This window comes from Lissotriton vulgaris, chromosome 11 (genome assembly GCF_964263255.1).
Source record: "Lissotriton vulgaris chromosome 11, aLisVul1.2, whole genome shotgun sequence".
Classification (NCBI taxonomy): Eukaryota; Metazoa; Chordata; class Amphibia; order Caudata; family Salamandridae; genus Lissotriton; species Lissotriton vulgaris.
Window position 1 is genome coordinate 990,294,184 of NC_141699.1, and position 20,250 is coordinate 990,314,433.

General features: G+C 46.4%; 1 long non-coding RNA gene across 1 annotated transcript in view; it reads left to right on the forward strand.

Annotated features, from left to right (window-relative positions):
• The first annotated feature begins 1,782 nt into the window (after positions 1-1,782).
• LOC147683829 (uncharacterized) overlaps positions 1,783-20,250 on the forward strand; it is a 47,153-nt gene continuing 28,685 nt past the window's right edge. Inside the window, exon 1 of the long non-coding RNA XR_015301063.1 lies at positions 1,783-1,956. This is a non-coding gene — a long non-coding RNA (uncharacterized LOC147683829). The remainder of the gene's footprint in view (positions 1,957-20,250) is intronic.

Sequence of the window (20,250 nt, forward strand, 5' to 3'; positions counted from 1 at the left end):
AGATTCAGAAATGCTTCCAGAGTCATGAATATTGCTATTGCCACAATAGTGAAATAGGCCCGAAAATCGTCAGGACCACAAAGAACAAGAGGTGGAGGTGGGAGAGTGATACCAAAGTCATTCAATAAAACACCCGACTCCAAATATCAGAACTACTCCTCCCAGAATGCATTAACTCAATCGAGGACCTTGTGGTGGAGAAACATCCATGTTACATGTAAATGAGGGGTGCACAACAATGCAGGAGGTGCACCGGCCCTCTGCATCCCAGTACTTACTGCTGATATTAGTGTGGGGCGAAAGAGGAGGCCGGCACATATCCTTGTCTGCCTTGGGGCCGGGACAGCCCTGCAACGGTACTTCGTTTATATACGGAGCGCCACTACTGCGGGCAGAGGAGCATCGGTAGTGGTGTGTTTCTCATCCCTCACAAACAAAAAACACACCCCACAAAACAACGACAAACCAAGAAATGCATTAACCTGTTCAGTTGCTTATCTATCTATGGTGCAGCAGATCCAGAGGCACGGAGCCCACTAAACCCGATGTATGGCTGTATTTTACAGTCGAGAGGTCGGCGAGTGGTTTGGTTGCATTTAAATGGGTTTGCTTACACAAGGGACCATACTGCCTTGCTATAGCAAAGTCATCTTTAGTACTATTTAGATGTGTATTCCAGTAAATTTGATTTTACGAGGCATTGGAAATTAATCAACAACGTTATAAGGAAGGAGCAAACTAAACCAGAAACTGTGTGCCATGCCACAAAAGATAGAACAGAGTTAAACTAACTTTAAGCACAAAAGCAATGGAAAAAACAACTCCACAAAGGCAAACAAACAGATAAAACGCACCCATGCTCTTACAACGTTAAGGAAAGAAAGAAAAAACTATCCCCGGCACTGATGAAAAAAGCTACTCCTTTTTACCGGCAAACAAATGTACTCACAAGCCCGCATACACACGTCCTCTCAAATGAATGACCAGTCCCGCCTAATCACAATCAGTCCCACAAAACGAACCCCGATTCATCCCAGGTGAGACCTATTCATTATCCCTCAATGGAGACAGGCGTGTCACGTCGACCTTTAAAGAGATAGCGTCATATCCACGGCATCCAGGCGCTACAGGTAAAATATGGGGTGGAGCAGGTGGTTCATACCAGGAACAGCCTAGACTAGGTGATAGCGTGAGCAACCTGTTGGTGTTTGTGTATGGCTTTGTGGACTGCATGGAATACTTTTTGGGGGCCCAGAGCTGAGAAACAGTCAGTCTCGGGAGAATGCATTCCCCCTTGTCCCAAGTACGCGATGTTATACCTTACCGAGAGTTCTTTAAACGTAATGATGCATTGTGGGAGTTGTAGTATCGGGTCGCCTCGTTTTAGCCAATTGTGCTAGAGCTTCATTTCACAACTTTTTTGTAAAAGCAAATGACTGCAGGGCATGATTATTTCACGGTGGATCGGAATCGCCCCGGGTCTTTAAAATCATATTTGGTACTTACTGCATTCTAGACAACAGACTAAATCGACCTTTTGGATAATAGACTGGGCGCTGCAGCAGCCCGTCAGTGGTGTAAAGGAATCCTGCCGGGCACCCCAAAACTTGAGGCGCTCCTACTGTCTCGTGTAGAACTGCGGTATGAGTAACCACGCCCTCTGTCGACCAGATGCCCCTCGAGGAGCCAGGCGTTGCTGCTCCAGCTCAATCGACCACATAGATGGTGTTGTCTCTTTAAACTGATGGTTTCCTCTCTGTGCTCGAGCACCAGAAAGATCGCGCGAAGAACAAGAACTACGCGCGAGCTCTACAGGCTGAGGTTCTTCGAAAGGTGTCCGACCGTGGCACAGCGTTTGGCGCACACCTGGCCAGCGCCGGCTTCTTTCACGTGGGGCCAGAGGACCGGGTCCAGTGCCTCTCCTGTGGGGGCATACTGAACTGTAGGATCTTTCGGGTAAGTGCCATGCAGGTTGCAGGAGCATCAGAGTGTACATCCCGTACTGCCCCTTTGTCATGGGCAGGTAAGTGGGCAACATACCCACGCCTGCTTAATTTGTGCCGGTGGTTTCTCTTCATACTGTGTCATTGTCTGTCAGGTCATCCCCAGACCGAACGTCCTCAAGCCAATGTGAACTGTAATATGCATTGACAATTGATTCACTGTACTTATGCCTAGTCGGACTACGAAATTATGCGAGTGTTAAGGAACCGGCATGCTTGCACTGTGCGAGGACGCTACTCTGAGCCACACGTGTGATTATTAATGTCAGGAATGTTAATGGGCAGGTAAGTGGGCAGCATACCCAAGCCTGCTTAATTTGTGCCGGTGGTTTCTCTTCATACTGTGTCATTGTCTGTCAGGTCATCCCCAGATAGAACGTCCTCAAGCCAATGTGCACTGTAATATGCATTGACAATTGATTCACTGTACTTATGCCTAGTCGGGCTACGAAATTATGCGAGTGTTAAGGAACCGGCATGCTTGCACTGTGCGAGGACGCTACTCTGAGCCACACGTTTGATCATTGTCAGGAATGTTAATCCCAGTAATGCACAGGGACACTACCAGGGCCTATAAAAAGAAGTGGGGGGCCTGATAGTATGCAAATGACCTCGTGACGTAACGTGCTGAACGTGTCCCGGGGTCTGAAATTTACACCGGGACACGTTCAGCATATTTCTGTGGGGCCCAGCTTCTTGGCAGGGGGGACGGCGTCCTCCCTTTCAAAAGAGTGGGGGGACGCCGTCCACCCGCGTGGACCCCAGACTCGCGCCCTGGACACTACTATGGCATTAATAAATAGGCCTTTGCAAATGCTCGTATGAGCCTTAAAGTACCTAGGTTCGTATACGCTAAAATAATACAGTATGTACCGGTAACGGACAGTAATTCACTCCAATGCAGGGAGCTATTAACATCATTGTTTTCAAAAGGAGCAGGTCACGCCCCGCATTATCTCGTGAGACTTCAGGAGTTACAGCCGCGCGCCGTTCAAACACAGACCATGTCCCGAGTAACGCGTTTGTAATTAGCGCTCAAGCGGTGCAGAGACTCCCGGCTGAACCAAGGTAGGAAGTGCGCCTCAGTTCTCATCTTCGTGTCGGTAGGGATGGTTAGAACTGCAGAACTACCAATGTGCAGGTCCGTACAAAAGCATTTCGCCCAAGTAAGAGTTGGCAGTATTAACGAGGAGCGCCTTTGAGCAGCGCCAGCCCAAATACTCCTCGATTGTTTTTACGAGCACTGGTGCTGACAGACCGCTTTTGAATGTCGCATTGGTAAAACCCTTAGTGAATACACGAGAACTGCACAATGAGATGCTAAAGTGAGCACGTATTATACATTAGACAATTCACACTTTACTTAATCAGAAGTACCATGGCTGTGTATTGTTGCTTGCCGAACGAGTGCCTCACATTGAGCTATGAACTGCTATCGAAGCACTAGATGCAAACAGCATGGTACAGGTATGGCCAGTAAATAGCACTAAGAAACACTGGGCCTCAGAGGCGGACCAAACCATATACTAAAAAAGTGGTATAAGAACCACGACCCAAGTAGAGAGGATGTAGAATCCTGGGGACCCACAGAACAACCCAAGGTAAGTAGAACGCTGAGAGTGTACAAGTCTATGTGCAAGGTGGGTTGGAATTTTAAAGGTAAGGGATCCATCCCAGTGGACCCTGAAGAAGCCCAATGAAAGATAGAAGGTTGGAGAGCCACCCCACCCGTGGATACCATGGTACCCAAGTTATCTATCCCAGGAAAGTCGGGTGCATCGGTGTGAAGTGATGTCAGAAACCGCTTTCGAACCCAATGGGGGCGTTCAGGAAGGTATCGCTGCTGGAAGAGGAGAAAGCGTCCAGAGGAATCCAAACATGGATTCTTGAAGAGGAGTACCTAAAAGCAGAGGGGTCCGTGTCTGTTACTAAGAGGTGACCAGGAGACTTAGAAGACGGATGCCCTCCAATGGTGGCTACTTTAGGAAAGATGACAGTTTACCTTGACACTGCAGGGACCAGGAGACGCTGACGACAACCAGGACCCGGATACGAGCTGTCCCAGGAAGGATGTTGAGTGCTGAACACTAAACCATGTATGACCTGTTATGGTGGTAGTCCTTCTCAAATGTCGTGTATGTGGCAGGCTTAGAGGATTTCCCCACCCCCCAATTCAGAAGGAGGTATCTTACTACCTCAAATAGTCTTCACATTATTTTCCTCTCATTTTTAAAGTCTTCACATCTCACAATGTATTGTGTGGACAACGTTCTGCCACTTTACCCTCCACTTAATCTCTTGCTAGTGCTGTACTCTAATTTTGCATATTTCAGTCTTCTTCACCCACAACGTTTTTATTCACCCTAATTCTCACTCCCTTTATTTCCCAGAGATGGCATAGACAAACCATCTTCAACTTTATCATGCTGTCCTCCCGCTTACTACACCAAAATCTATTCCTTGACCCTTCTGTCCACCAGGAAATCCTCAGCAGAAACCTTGGGGTGCAATTACCTTAAGGGTTTGTAGTACAGTTGAACAAAAAAGGGTAAAACCACAAAAAGAACTGCATTTTGAACTCCCCAACTGCATGTAAGTGATTACATAAAGAGTTGACCTTGTAACAACCACTCCCAGCTCGCAGGGTTATTCCATCTGAAGCTGGTGGATTACTGTTGCTTAGTGGCCATAAGAAACAAGCTTTTGAAAACTCAATAGGTCTCGCATTTGCGAGAGTTTAAGCTACTGGCATTGTAAATGACAATGCTTAAATTAGGCCTGCCAGAGGTTATGTTCTTTCACCCTTGTTTTGTTACGTGCTGAAAAAATGAAAGAAAAGTATTTATTTAAAACTTTGTTTGGTTAAACTGCCTTAATCTGGTGATCCTGTCTGACAATGTGGTGGGCGTAAAGACTGCTAACATTTATATTTATTTGTGTTATCTTAGAGAATTTTGGCCACATTCGAAATCTGAATTTAATGACTCAATCTGTAAATTAAAGCCCACATATTGAACTGTATATTAAACTATCAGAAAATGCCATTCAAAATACACTGCAAAGTCTTACCCAGGGTGCCAAAAAAATAAGGTGACAGTGGATGGGCAGCACGTCTTGAGCAACTGCCCATGCCTTAATACCTCTGGCAAACTTGAACCTTCAGCAAAGTCAGAAATGGAAATGAAAATTTAAAAGCTACACAGCAAGCCACTTCAAGGAGGCAGGTGTTATCTTTTGGGAGGCATAGACACCTACTGCCACTTGCTCTTTATTCTGGTATATTATGCTGATTCTTGACTTGTATTCCATGATAGTCAGATATGTTTGCCAGGCATTACTTCTACCAGCTGTGATGGCTTGTGTTTTTTAGTGTGGTGGAGGGGTTCGTACTTCTCCTATTAGTCCTGACAACGTTGGTGTGGTTCTCCCCTAACTTTTTGCCTTCAACATGTGTTTGGTGGCTCTGTTTATTGGCGGCTCTGCGGCTCCTATTTTCAGTGGCTCTCTTCTTGGCAGCTTGCTTTTTGGAAGCTGTTTTTTCCCGCTCAGTACTTGGCAGCTCAGGATTTTGTAGTTCGGTATTTGGCGGCGCAGGATTTTTCAGCTAACTTTGAGGTAACTCCGAATTTGTCCAGCTCATTTTTTGACCCACTAAGTTTTTCAATTGTTTTGCATTTCTTTTGATGTACATCCTAATGATATTGTAGCCACTAACTGAATCACTATTTTTTTTTCGAATGCTGCTTTCGTATCTCAGAGTTAAGCCTGCCAGAGGTTATGGTCTTGTACTCACTGGTTTATGTACTGAAAAAATATAATTAAAAAAAATATTTTTAAATAACTTTGTTTAGTCACATGGTAAGTAAGTAATATTTTATTTGTATATGATTAATTAAAATCTTTACAAAAATATAAAACGCCATGTGACAGTACAAATGATTTAAAATACAGCTGTTACTATTGTCAATTCAAGGTTGTTATTAAGTCCCTATGATGCTTTCAAGTGTGCTTGAATCTTTCCTTCATTAAATCAAAGAATTTCACAACCTGACAATTCAGTTTAATATTGCTGGAGGAAAAACATAGTTTAACTGCCTGCCTACAGGTCCGAACGCCATGTGATCTAAAAAAAAGGTAGCAACAGCTTATGCCTCAGGTCCATTGGTCTCGGGCAAATGCATATCACATGGATGATGTCCTCCTTGCCAGATTTACACAGGCGACATGGGGCCGAAGCGTGAGTTCTCTCCCATGGTGGCAGGTGCGGTAATATCAGGATAGCTCCAAGGCGCAGTTTCAGAAACTTTTATTTGATTAGGTTTTGCCTAGCAAATGCGTACGAAGTACGCATGCGCTAGGAAAACCTTATGTTTTTCTCTGTGGGGTCAGGTATCCGCCCCCTCCTCCCATTGGCTAGCTCCATAAATGGAGGCTAGCCATTTGGAGAGGGCTCTGTCCGTCAATCCCGGACCAGATTCGGGGGCGTTCCCGTGAATTTTTCGCTTTTGGCTGTTGTCAACCGAAAGCCTGTTCTCGTCAACGCACCCGAATCTGGTCTGGCATTGAGCCGGCACCCGCCTTCCTGCTCGAGTGGGCGCGGTCGCCTTTCCCGCCCCCTCTCCCGCCCCTGGAAATAGGGGACGCATATACAACTAGACCTATTTCATTAAAAAACCACAGGTATGCAAATAGCCACGTGCATATGACTAAAGGAAGTTTTTTCATTGAGATGTGGGCTGTCCGTCATTTCGGACCAGATTTTCGCTTTTTGGCCCCACGTCATGCGGCGGTGGGCGGGGTTTCTTCTTTTTTTTTTTTTGTCCGTGTTTGTTTTTGTCATTCCGCGTCCGACCGCCGCCACCGGAGGAAGTCCAGGTGAGTGCTTGCTGTCCTGTCTTCCCCGCCCCCCCTACCCGCTGTCCGTGTGTGCCCGTTCCTGCCTACCCCCCACCCCCCGCTGTCCTTCATTGTTGTGCCCGTTCCCACCCCAATGCTTGTTGTTATCGTTTGTGAACAAGTTTCAGGGCGAATACAATACTCAATACCGGAAGAAATGAGGAGAGGTTCAGTTGTTGGAAACCTTGGAAAGGACTTGGGGCTAAATCTGCGGGATTTGTCTGAAAGGAAAGTTTGTGTTGTTTCTGCTGCTGGGACTCAGTATTTTACGTTAAACGAGGATGCGGGGACACTGCACGTGAATGAATGGGTCGACCGGGAGGAGCTGTGTGCGGAATCAGACAGTTGCTACATCAAATTGCAGACCGTTGTGCAGAATCCCTTAAAAATATTTCACGTGGACGTGCACATCCAGGATATTAACGATAACATCCCGAGTTTTTTAAAGAATGCTGTTGATTTAAATATATCGGAGTCCACGTTGCCAGGAACGCGCATTGCTGTCGGGAATGCCCGAGACCCCGACATTGGCATCAACGCCCTGCAGGGCTATAAGCTGAGCAGTAACCTGCATTTTGTCCTCGAAGAGACAGAAAGCAATGACAGGTACAAATATGCAGAGCTCATTCTGGAGAAGGGTTTAGACCGAGAAAAACAAAGCTGTAAAGTTTGTATGTGTGTGTATCTGGCCGACAATTTTTTCATTGGCACTAAATGATTTTCTGCTCTGGAGAAATAGTGATCCAGGGTACTAAGGCAGACCACGAGGAACTGAAACACCTCATTGTTTCCTGACATTGTTGCATACCATGAAGTATTTTCCCCAATGCAGAGTACACAGCGGCCAGGACAGCCCTGGCGCAAGTTTTCACCCGCCCCGTGCCCAGTGTGAGTTCCTGACCAAGCTAGTGATGTGCTTTCGAGTACCCATGGGCGTACTTTTCTGATTCTAAATGCAGCATTACATTCACATATCGAAAAGGTACAATAACAATCCTATATTTAGCAAGTCAATGACAACGGGTGGAAGGACACCTGAGGTCAAAGAGGACTCCAGGCTTCTACAACACAATAATAAGAGAAAAAAAGTGCGGACGCAGACCTCCACCCCCCTCCCCTTCCCATAGCAGCACCTTAAACTGGGGCAACCTGTCCCCAGCCTGGCTAAGAAAGAACAGCTCCACGAGGCAGTGTAAATGTCAGACGATGCGCTATATAAAAACTGTCTATCCACTCCTTTCTCCCCGTCCACCACCAGTGTTCAGACCCCGCCTCCTCCCACAGACATTGCAGCCTCTCCTGGGAGCAGCTCTTGCTCCTACTGATGGACGTTAATGGGTTTCTCCTCCAGGTCGCGCCTGCATTAGCCCAGCCTGAGCTCTCTGATGGCCGCAGAAATCAGCCAAGGAAAGCATTTTCCTTTAGAGCCATGGTCCCTGGTTCGATCCGGGGTATTTGCTAACAGATAACACCTCCGTGGCATCTTTCTGGAAGGGGGGGGGGGGAGTTGGTGTTATTTACTCATTGCACAGGCCCTATGTATTGTACTCTCTAGGGGCTCGCAGTGTGTGTGGGGGGGGCTCGCAGTGTGTGGGGGGGGCTCGCAGTGTGTGGGGGTGCTCTGTGTGTGCGGGGGCTCGCAGTGTGTGGGTGGGCTCTGTGTGGGTGTGTGTAGGGGGGGCTCTGTCTGGGTGTGTGTGGGGGGGGCTCTGTGTGGGTGTGTGTGGGGGGGGCCTGTGTGTGTGTGTGTGGGGAGGCTCCGTGTGGAGGAGCTCTGTGTGGGGGGGCTCTCTGTGGGTGTGTGTGTGTGGCATTTGCGAGAGATTAGGCTATTGCCATTGTAAATGACAATGCCATTTATTTATCTGTTTTCAAAACGAACACATAAATAAAAATGTTGTCATTTACAATGCCAATAGCTCTAACTTTTACAAAGGCAAAACCGTTGCATTGTAAATGCTTGTTTTTATTTTCATATGGGCTTAGAAGATGGTGAACTCGCCTAATAGGGTGTTGGGTGTCTTCAATCCATTTCAAGATCCATATTCGTAAGGAAAGTAAAGACTTTTAAATCAATCAATCATAGATTTGTTAAGCACAGCTACCAACCTGAAAGGGTCTCAAGGTGCTGGGGGGTGCAGCTCCCGGGTGTTCACGGCGATCCGTTGAAGAGCCAAGTTTTCGGGTACTTTGTGAACGTAGATATTGTTGGCCTCTGTCATAGGTTAAGTGGGAGGGTGTTATATACCTTGGTCATGAGGAAGGAGACCTCCTGTTCTGGGGTTCATGATGTGTGGCACCATAGCCATGGAGAGCTGGGCTGAGTGGAGGGATCTTTGGGGTGCGTGGAATGAGAGGCGTTGGTTCATGTAGGCAGGTCTGGTGTTGTGAACGGCTTTGTGGGCATGGGTGAGAAGCTTTTAGGTGAATCTCTTTTCGATAGGGAGGCAATGTAGTGTCCTCACAGGGGAGGGGAATTCGCATCGCCCGACGCCCGAGACATCTAGAGTCCTTGCAAGGGCAAGAAGTTTTAATGTCTGTTTTGTCCTAAAGACAAGCAGACCATGCACCACAGTAAATCGAGGCGCCTGACTGAAACAAAGTGCTTTATATAAGAGCCAGTCACATTACACAAGAAGGCATTCATATTTTATTGCTGTAGGCACGGGGAGATTAAAAGATTTGTCCGAACTCACAGGATGTTGAACAGACACTGAAAACCGAACGTAGTTGCTCAGCTCCAAAATCGGCCGCTCTGGATGTTAGGCCACATTGTCTCTAGTGAATATGAGCATGGTTAAACTCGAATTGGCAGGTTCCATACAAAAATTGCACAGCGCTGTCAGCTAACAGATTTTTGTCTTTCTCCACAAAACTTACTTGTAGTTTCCGGGCTCCTCTTCTGGCCCTTTCATTCCTCAGAGCAAAAGGGATACATGACGCAGCTTCTGCATTCCGAGAAGAGCCACAGCATCTGCAGGTAAAAGCCTGTGGGACCCAGCTCTCTCCTGGGCTCTTTGTTCTCTCTTCGGATCTCCTGCCCTTGGGCCTCTGATACAGCCCCCAGGTCGCACCCCACTCATTCGCTAGTCCTGCTGTGAAGTAATTCACATGCCACTCCCTTCGCACATTGCTTTCCCTCTGCACCTATCATGTGCCTGTGCTCCCCACTGGCCTCACCCGCAGCCCCTGCTCCGAGCCCCTGGCCCTCTCATGTTTCAACTAAGGTCTACATTAAAGCTCCTTATTTTCTTTATGGGCTCTCATGAAGCCTCCTGGCCCGCTGGTCGTTACTTCCCTTTTCATCAGCCTCTCACGTCTTACCTGGTGCCTTATCTGTTCTTGCCTCTTGCCAGTGCCTAGTGCCCACACCGCCAGCGCTCGCCCCGCATTGCACATTATCCACTTACATACCAAAGGAAACTCATGAGACATATTTGTGGGAAAGCAGTGCTGCAGGTTTATTTCTTACAACACAGGTAGCAGTTAAGGTGGGTCATCTTACAGGCGATCCAATGCGGCAGCCCCTCGCTGACCCGCATGCCTAAGGAGCCATCTTGCACGGCGAGACGATGCTCTGACGGTGCAGTTAATTACCATTTCGTTATACTCCCGCCCCCCCCCTGTCAGGGCGGAGCGATGAGGCACACCCCCGGTCGGTTCAGGCCCCCCGACCGCCCGAAGGACTAACGGGGCGCCGACGCTGTTTCCTGGAACCTCCTTCGGCTCAACAAAGAGGACCTGAAAACTGAGTTGACCTAACTGTACGGAATTAGTGTATACCGGAAGGCCAAAGATGCCATATCTTTGCTGGCTTTAATACGGAACCGTATAATGGAAAAGTCACTTACAGAGACACAGTGGATCTACTAAAAATTATCATTACCACTCCTATGACAACTGCAGAGTCGGAACAATGTTTTTCCACCTTAAACAGAATAAAGACATTCCTGAGGAACACAATGATTCAGGAAAGACTGAATGCTTTAGCAATGTTTTCTATAGAGAGCAACCTAGTTAAAAGAATACCAGACTTTAATGTTAAAGTTATTGAAAAGTTTGCTGCTCTGAAGACCGGCGTGCTGATTTTATCTACAATAAGTGAACAATGTTGAATGCTGCAAGTTTGCGACCTGTTTAGTGGTTTGTTAAATAAAAAAACATCTGTGAGGTACTCAGAAATGCATTGTATCTCGAAGTCTGTTATGAAGCTTTGTGGTTATACTGAATAAGCAGCTACCTATGTTATGACCTCTCTCCATTAATGTAATAACTGCACTTTCACAATTGCTTTATTAACCTTCCTGCTTTCTCAAATTTGCTTAAAAATGCACCATTTCTCCACTCTTTTTTTCATAATTTTAGCAGGGGGAGAACCCCCTGAACCCCCCCCCCCCTAAGGTTGTTCGGGCTCGCTCAGTGCAGTATGAAAATAATTTTACGCCTCGCCACTTTCAAATGTCACCAGCCACCACTGCGGCTCAGTATGTGTCCGGCTTAGTTTTTGACCCTCTAGGTTTTTCTATTGTGATGCATTTCTTTTGATATACAGCCTAATGATATTGTAGCACTCACTAAATCACTATTATGTTTTCAGAATGCTGCTTTCGTATCTCAGAGTTAAGCCTGCCAGAGCTTATGGTCTTGTACTCACTGGTTTATGTACTGAAAAAATATAATACAAAAAAATATTTTTAAACTACTTTGTTTATATACATGGGCTTAAAAAATGGTGATCTCGCCTAATAGTGTTGGGTGTCTTCCATCCAATTAAAGATCCATATTTGTAAGCAATCGGAGTAAAGACTTTTAAATGATTGAATCAATCAGTCATAGGTTTAAGCACAACTACCCACTCGAAAGAGTCTCCAGGTGCTAGGGAGGGGGAGGGTGCAGCTCCTGGGTGTTCACGGCGATCCGTTGAAGAGCCAAGTCTTCAGGTCCTTTGTGAACTTAGATAGTGTTGGCGTCTGTAATAGGTAAAGTGGGAGGGTGTTTGTGAGAAGTTGGCCTGGCATATGCTGTCCAATATTCTAGTGGGCACCTTGCACCTGTCCAAACGACCCCTTATTGATGGTAGGTTAAAGACCATCTTATGGAAAGCTATCCTAGTGGTAGCTGTGGAGAACAGCCTTCAGGCTAAGTCTTGAAGGAATGTAAAGCAGCTTTTTTACCAGTCTATAATCTAGTGAATGACCAAATGAAAGGAGAACCACACCAGGTATATATATATATATATATATATATATATATATATATATATATATATATATATATATATATATATATATTTAATCTAAACACATCCCTCTAGTGTCTTTATGAAGCTAGAGGCAAAAGTACATACAGTACACTTATTTAGCACACAGTAAATTAGCACAGTATACGTTTGGCCCTAGGGGAGTCACAAACCATATACAAAGTAAGTGGTATAAGAACCACGATAGACATAGAGACAAGGCCTGGGGCCTGTAGAACTGCTGGGGCAACCAGGAACCACCCAAGGTAGTGACGCAGGAGACTCACGGGGGAGCCGTGCAGTGTCTAAACACAGCCGCCATTGACTTCTATATAGAAAGTTGCGATTAGTATTTTAAAGATTGGGGACACTTAGAAGTGGACTTGGAGCAAACCCCTTGAGATCTAGATAGTTCGAGAGTCAAGACCCACAGGAGCACCTAAGTACTCGTGTTAGCTCACCCAGGGAAGCCGGGTGCATAGGTGTCTTTTCGTGTCGGGTTTCGACGTAGTTTTCTATGGCGAGCTGCGGAAAAGTGCTGCAGGTGTCCAAGTGGAAAGTGTCCGGATGGATCCAAGGGTGGATAGGAGATCTGAAGAACCTGAAAGCAGAGGGGACAGAGTCTGGGCTACTTGCCAGTGACCAGGAAGGCGATAAGAAGATGCCCACTGATTTCAGGTGCAAAAGGTGAAGCTTAACTCTTCAGCCTCAAGGACCAGGAGGAGTTGACGACAACCAGGAGCTGGATTCCAGCTGTCCCACGTCGGATGTTGAGTGCTGTGGTGTCGGTATCCAGATTGGACCCAACAATCCTTAGCAACCGCAACCCACGCAGATTGCAAAGATTGGCTTCGGAGCAGACCAGCAAGGTCTGAGGCACTCACCCTTTTTTTTGGGGGGGGGGGGTCTGGAGCAACCAGGGAAGCCCAAGAAACAAAGGAGCTACCTACTTGGGGACCCAACGTCGACGGACCAGGGATTGCGAAGGGCCTCGAGCAGAAATGCTAGAGGAAAGCCCACGGAACACTTGTGGAGTGGAGGCCCACAATCTTTAGTGCAGATGGTGCTCAGGGCTTGGACTATGAGTAGCCCAATGTGTGAGAAGTTGGCCTGACATACAATGTCCACTATTCTAGTGGGCACCTTGCACCATTCCAAACAACCCTTATTGATGGTAGGTTTAGACAACCTTTATAGAAAGCTATCCTAGTGGTAGCTGTGGAGAGCAGCCTTCAGGCTAAGTCTTGAAGGAATGTAAAGTAGCTTGTTTTACCAGTCTATAATCTCTTGAATGACCAAATGAAAAGGGAACCACACCAGCTATATATCAAATATATATGTATTTATTCTAAACACACCCCTCTAGTCCCTTTTATGAGGCTAGAGGCAAAAGTACAATACAAGAACTTAATTAACACACAGTAATCTAGCACAGTATACGTTTTGCCCTAGGGGCCTAACAAACCATATACTAAGAAAGTGGTAGAAGTACCACTGTGAAGTCAGAGACTAGGCCTTGGGCCTGTGGAACCACTGGGGCAACCAGCAACCACCCAAGGTAGGGACGCAGGAGACCCACGGGGGACACGTGCAGTGTCTAAACACAGCCGCGATTCACCATTGACTTTTATGGAGAAAGTTTAAGTTACAGTTTTAAAGAATAAGGACACTTAGGAGTGGACTACGAAGGAACCCCTTCAGTACTGGACACTTCGAGAGTCAAGACCCATGGGAGCACCAAAGTACTCGTGTTCCCTCACTCAGGGAATCCAGGTGCATAGAAGTCTTTTCGTGTCAGGTTTTGTCATCATTTCCTATGGAGAGCTGCAAAGAAGTGCTGCAGGTGACAAGGAAAAAAATGTGTCCGGGTGAATCCAAGTGTGGATGGGAGATCTGAGGAACCTGAAAGCTGAGGGGGCAGTCTGGGTCACAAGCCAGTGACCAGGAAGGCGACAAGAAGATGCCAGCCGATGTCGGGTGATTTCAGGTGATTCAGGTGAAGGTTGACTCTTCAGCCACAAGGACCAGAAGGCGTTGATGAAAACCAGGAGGTGGATTCGAGCTGTCCCACGTCGGATGTCGAGTGCTGTAGTGTTGGTATCCAGATTGGACCCAACAAGCCTTGGCAACAGCAACCCACACAAGATGTAAAGCTAGGCTTCGGAGCAGACCAGTAAGGTCTAAGGAACTCACCCATTGGAGGCGAGTCAGGGCACGTCTGGAGCAATTGGGTAAGTCCAAGAAACAAAGGATTGTCCTTCGTAGGAACCCACCAGTCGAAGGACTAGGGAACGCGAAGGAGCCTTGAGCGGAAATGCTGAAAGCGGGCCCACGGAACTCTCGTGGAGTGTAGGCCCACAATACTTGATGCAAAAGGTGCTCAGGGCTTGGACTACAAGTAGCCCAATGCACAACTTTGGGAAAGCTCGGGAAGTCGATGTACTAGTAAATGTGCAGGATGTCCAGGAGTTCTGGTCGCACGTCTCGTGTGATAGCTGCAGGTCTCAGCTTTGCTGGGGACTCGTGTCGCAGATTCTTCGAGATCCGGCGGGAGCCTCGAAAATGCAGACTGGCAAGATGCTTTTTTAGTGCCTGTTTGAACAGGGGAGTCACTCCTTGACCTCAAGGGAGATTACTTCGGTCTTCCAGTCAATATGGAATGTCGAAGGTCCAAGATTTCTGTTTCAGTTTCGTCCAGGGTAATCTGAAGTTCTAGTGACTGGGTTCCTATACTTATACCAAGTTTAGGGGTTGGACTAACTCTAGGGTCCCACCTATGGGAGGACCTGGGAGGGGGTGGTTAAGGTTTCGCGCCAGAGCTGGGGCTGAGTGCACCAGCAATCGGTTTGAACTGAGAAATGCATGGGGACACCTTGTGTGCCCCAGGCACTGTCTGAAAAGCATTCACTGAATGCACCCCACCCTGTCCCAATACACTAAAGCCTGTCTGGGACTGGCGCCTCCCTGGACAGGAAACCTATTGTACAGTCCTCCCCTGCCGGAGTTTCGTCCAGCAGCAGGAGGTCAGACTCATGTCCGTGGCAGCAGCATCCATTTTGTGAGACTGGGGCTATTTTAAACCTTTACCAAGTAAGTAAGTAAGTGTGTACCGGTCTTCTCCCTCTAGAAGGGTGGAATTCTACCTCCACTGCCAGAACTGGCGAGGGGTAGGATTCCAAAGTGTTTGACACCAAACACGACATGTTTTGATGCAGCCATTCCAAAGTTAGGATTAACCGCAAGGATTATAATGCACTTAAGAGCATATGATATGGCTGTATCTCAGAACATCATACAAAACATGTTTTATCATTGTTACAGTTGCTCCTGACGAAGGACCAGAGTGGTCTGAAATGCATTGGGTTAAATAAACTGCGTTTTAATGAATTATGCCTCAGTAAGTGTTATTGGAGAGAGGTTCGGATGGCCCGCCGTAATATGAGAAACTTTGAAAATTGCAGGCTCTTGCAGGAGGAGTAAAAATTATTTAAATTATTTTTAAATGAGCGAAGAAAATATGTTGAAAAATGAAGAGTGAAGAGAGAATTGGTTAAAAATTATGGCAAATGCGAAATATAGAAAGAAGCTGTCGCCACTGGGTTGGGGCAATAAAAAGCCCAGAGCGTTGATGTTGTATCAAAGAACAGCCATAAGGAAGTATTTTTGAAAGCTGCAGAGGGGCTCAGTTCATGCTTGGGCACCCTCTCACACAAAACCAAGCACTCTGCCTTCAGGATTGTCAAGGCCTGCAATAGGAGTGACCAATTGGTTAATATGTGTCAGTTTTAAAAGGTAGATATATGTATACTATATCGAAGTAAGGGTTGCTTACACCACCTTAACCAGGATGCAAGTGCAGACCTGTGATGCCATTTTGGAAGGCTTCCCAGAGGTGGCATAATAAATGCTTAAGCCCCTGGTAGGCCTCTGGGGTACCTATGCCCTTGGTACCTAGGTACCATATACTAGGGGCTCACAAGGGTAACCCAGTAACCTATCTGGAGTGTACCTAATGTACATGCAATCAATTTAGAGAGAGGACAGCTAGGCTGTGGTCCTGATTAGCAGGGCCACAGCCAGACTAAAGTCGATAAACCAGTGAAATACAGCAAAAAGTGGCGGTAACCATAGGAAGCAGATCCTACTCTCCTACACAATGCATAACTTCAGGAAAGCTCTGGAAGTAGGTGCACTAGCAAATGTGCATGGTGTCCAGAAGTTCTGGTTCCACGTCTCTCGTGATGGCTGAGGGTCTCAGCTTTGCTGTGATGTTGTCGGCCTCGGAGATGTCTGGAAGTCCGTGTCCTATGTCGCAAATCCTTCGGGATCCAGCGGGAGCCTTGGAAATGCAGACAGGCAAGATGCTTCTTTGGTGCCTGTTTGAACAGGGGAGTCACCCCTTGACCCCAAGGGAGATATAATCGATCTAGAATGTCGAAGTTCCAAGATATATGTAGCAGAGTTTCGTCCAGGGTAATCTAAAATCTTAAGGACTGGGTTCTTATACTTATACTAAGTTTAGGGGTTGAACTTACTCTAGGGTCCCACCTAAGGAAGGACCAAGGGTGGGGGTCATTACACCCCTTCGTCCAGTTTTGCATCAGAGCAGGGGCTGAGTGGCCATTCAAATGTTTTGAACTGGGGTATGTACAGGGACACCAAGTGTGCCCCCAGCAGTGTCTGAAATGCATTCACTGAATGCACCCACCCAGCCCCAATACACTAAAGCCTGTCTGGGGAGGTGGTTACACCTCCCTGTGATAGAAAACCTATTTTCCAGGCCTCACCTGCCGGAGTTACATCCAGCAGCAGGAGGTCAGATTCACGTCTGTGGCTGCAGCATCCATTTTGTGATGCTGGGGCTCTTTTAAACTATTACCGATCAGGTCAGTGTGTACATGTTTTCTCCCTTTAGAAGGGTGGAATGCTACCCCAGCCGCCAGGACTGGTGGGGGTTAGGATTCCAAAGTGTTTGACACCAAACACGACATATTTTGATACAGCCATTCCAAAGTTAGCATTTACAGCGAGGTTATAATTGCACTTAAAGAGTATATGGTATGGCTGTATCATAGAACAGCCTCCAGAATAGATTCAGAAAGCTGCAGAGGGGCTCAGCGCATGCTTGGGCACCCACTCACACAAATGCAAGCACTCTGCCTTCAGGATTGTCAAAGCCTGCCATAGGAGTGACTTATAGGTTTATATGTATCTGTCATTAAAGGTAGACATAGGTCGCCTATATCTCAGTAAGGGGTGCAAGCACCACCTTACGCAGGCTGCAGTAGTAGACCTGTGGTGCCATTTTGGAAAGCATCCTAGGGGTGGCATAATAAATGCTTCAGTCTCTGGTGGGCCTCTGGGGTACATATGCCCTTGGTAACTAAGGTACCATATACTAGAGACTCACAAGGGTAACCCAGTAACCAATCTGGAGTGTACCTAAAGTACATGCAATAAATTTAGAGAGGAAGCAGCTAGGCTGGGGTCCTGAATAGCAGGGCCCCAGCCAAACTAAAGTCGAAAAACAGTGAAACGCCAGCAAAAAATGGGGGTAACCATAGTAAGCATATCCTACTCTCCTACAGTGTTCCATTCCTTGGTCACGAGGAAGAAAACCTGTTCTGGGGTTCATGATACGTTGCACCATAGCCATGGAGAGCTGGGCTGTGTGGATGGATCCTTGGGGTGCGTGGAATGAGAGGCAGTGGTTCAGGTAGGCAGGTCTGGTGTTGTGAAGGGCTTTGTGGGCATGGGTGAGAAGCTTGAAGGTGATTCTCTTCTCGTTAGGGAAGCAATGTAGTTTCCTTAGGTGTTGGGTGATGTGGCAGTGGTGCGATGGGTTGAGGACTAGTCTGGCGGAGGTGTTCTGGATGTTCTGGTGAGGTTCTTCTCAATTCCGGCGTAGGTGAAGTTTTAGTGTACTTTTCAGCTTATGGGATTTTTTCCCCATTTGAAATCTGAATTTTATTACTCAATATCTGCAAATTCAGTCCACATATTGAAGTGTATATTAAAAATTTAGCAAATGTCACTGAAAATTGAGTGTAATGTCTTGCACAGGACTCTAAAAAAATTAATATGACAGCGGGTAGAGCCAGAGTGAGAGATACAGGTAGCCTGAAAAGAGAGGTAAAGACATTTCTGAAAGTTCAAATTCCATGGGGGGCAGACTAGAGGATAGGATGCCTTAAGCACAAGCTCTGCCACTTACTTTTTATTTGGGTATATCAGAAGTTATTTTCTTCTTATATTTCGAAATATTCAGATGTTTCCCCTTCATTGTTTCCATCAGCTGCAATGGATTGTTGTTTTTTGGGTGGGGTGAGTTGGTTCTTGGCTTGTTAGACCTGCCATCTTTGGCAGGGTTCTCCCCTTACTTTTGGCCCTCGACAATCCTGCTTTTGACAGCCCAGTGTTTGGCTTGCCCAGTGTTTGGCTTGCCCAGTGTTTGGCTTGCCCAGTGTTTGGCTTGCCCAGTGTTTTTGGCTTGCCCAGTGTTTTTGGCCACTCCGTTTTTTGCTTGCCTTGTTTTTGGCGGCTCAGTTTATTACTACAAGGAAGATGGTGTTAGTTTTTCGGAGATATAGCACCAGCTGCCACCTTACTTTTAATTTTGGGATATTATAATGGTTCTTGGCTTCTTAAATTGCAAGGTTGTCAGTTGTGTTGCCCCTTCATTGCTACTACCAACTGTGATAGCATTTTATTTTGGTAATGTTTGGGGGAGTTGGTACTTGTTCTGTTAGACCTGATATATTTGGCATGGCTCTCAATCCTGCTTTTGGTGGCCCTGTTTTTGGCAGCTCTTCTTATGGCGGGCCGGTGCTTGGCGGGCCGGTGCTTGGGGGGCCAGTGCTTGGGGGGCCAGTGTTTGGCTGCCCCTGTTTAAGTAGTCAGATTTTGTCTTGCTTTTATTTTGGTAGAGTTTTTGTACATTTTTTGATGGGCATGTTTATACTGCTATTGCCACTAACTGTACCTCTATTTTGTTTACATAGGGCAGAAGTATTATCTGAGTAAAGCCTGCCAGCGCTTATGGTCTTGTTCACATTGGTTTATGTGCTGAACAAATGTAAAAATGCTTATTTAAAAAACATTATTTAGTCAAATCGCCTTAGAGAATAGTGATTCCATCTGACAAGGTGTTGGGCATCCCTAAGCCACTCTAATACATATATTCATAAGGATCCTTGGTATCCTCTTATGGATAATAAACTCTCAGAAAATGTAGCTCAAAGTTCACTGGAATATCTTGCCCAGGGTTACAAAAATATTGCTAAGATCACAGTGGATAGTGCGACAGTGACAGGTGAGGTAGCCTGAAAGGAGAGGTTAAAAAATGGTAGGACGCCTTGATCAACTGCCCTGTGACTTAATTCCTCTACTTAAAGCTTTAGCAATGGCGGAAATGGTATTTTAAACTCAAAAGCTAGACGACAAACAACTGCAAGTTGGCTGGGTGTCTGGTGTTGACTTTTGGGAAGTGCAGACAGTCTCCACCTAATCTTTATTTGGCTTAATTATGATAGTTCTTGAATTTTTATATTCCAAGGTAGTCAGATGTGTTGCCCCTTCATTAGTACCAGCTGAGATATCTTGTTTATTGGGGGGTGTTAGACCTTGCATCTTTGGCATGGCTCTCCCTTAACTTTTTGCTGCAAACAATATTTTGTAGGCTCTGTTATTGGCACCTGTTTTGTAAGCTCAGTATTTGTTAACTCAGTATGCAGCTCGGTATTGGGCGGCACGATCTTGGGCGGCTCGGTATTGGGTGGTTCGGTATTGGGCAGCTCTGTATTGGGCGACTTGTTTTTTGGCAGTCTACTGCTATCTTGTCTCTGGCGCTTATGATCTTAAAATCATTGGTTTGTAATGTGTAGAAAATATTCAAGAAAATATTTTTTTAAGAACAACTTTTAGTCTCCTGGGATTAGAGCAGGGGTCTTCAAACTTTTTGATTGCGAGACCCCTCTCATCACTTTACTTAGGCTCACCGATTCAATTGTGACAAAAAACTTCTCAAACCTTGATCTCCTCGACAGCCATAAACGTCCCCAATTCCCATGCCAAATCATTTTTACGGTGGGGAAATAATACTTAAACTTCAGC